Source organism: Chrysochloris asiatica, unplaced genomic scaffold (genome assembly GCF_000296735.1).
Source record: "Chrysochloris asiatica unplaced genomic scaffold, ChrAsi1.0 scaffold00217, whole genome shotgun sequence".
NCBI classification, from domain to species: Eukaryota; Metazoa; Chordata; class Mammalia; order Afrosoricida; family Chrysochloridae; genus Chrysochloris; species Chrysochloris asiatica.
This window is the reverse complement of record NW_006408735.1, coordinates 2189565-2190328: the sequence shown is the minus strand read 5'-3', so window position 1 is coordinate 2190328 and position 764 is coordinate 2189565.

Genomic DNA, 764 nt, shown 5'->3' with positions numbered 1-764 from the left:
CAACAACAATTTAATTTAAACCCCAGCAAAACATTTGTTTGGGGGGATGAGGTTTAAGGATTGCATTAAGCCCTCTCTGCCTCTGCTTGCAAACCTCTTTCTGACAAAAAACCTTTTCTTATATGGAAACCCTGCCTTACCTGACAATTCTTAATCAGTAGAAGGCCAGGCCCTTCTCTAGAAGGGTGGAGATGCAGTTAGAACTCCAATTGACATAACTGACTCCCCATTTTCCAGATTCTGCTTAAATAGAGTAAACATCTCTTCTTCAAAACATTCTCTAACCATTCAATCTTGTCATCATTTCTCACAGACTTTTTGACCTCATAGCACTTGTCATGATTTTGTGAAATATTATTTATGAAACTCTATACAGGGTTGCTATGACTTGGAGTCGACTCAATGGCACTTAAGAACAACAACAAAGTATTCAATATTTTCTTCTAGAATTTTTATGCCTCTAGCTTTTATACTTAGTTCTACATCAAGCTAAATTATTTTTTGTGTATTGAAAGAGGGAGAGAGTAAGATTAATTATAAATATCTGGTTATTCTAGAATCATTACATAACTATCACTGCAAATGGACATAGAAATTATTCCTAAATCATTTGAAAGTAACTCTATGAATTTTTAATTTAGTTCTTCATTCTGATTATTATTTTTTTTTTCTTAAAGGTTTAATGTGAATTATGTGATAGTTTACTTGGGAGAACATTAGTTTTACATTCATTCTATCGGTATATCGTCTCATTGCCATGGTTA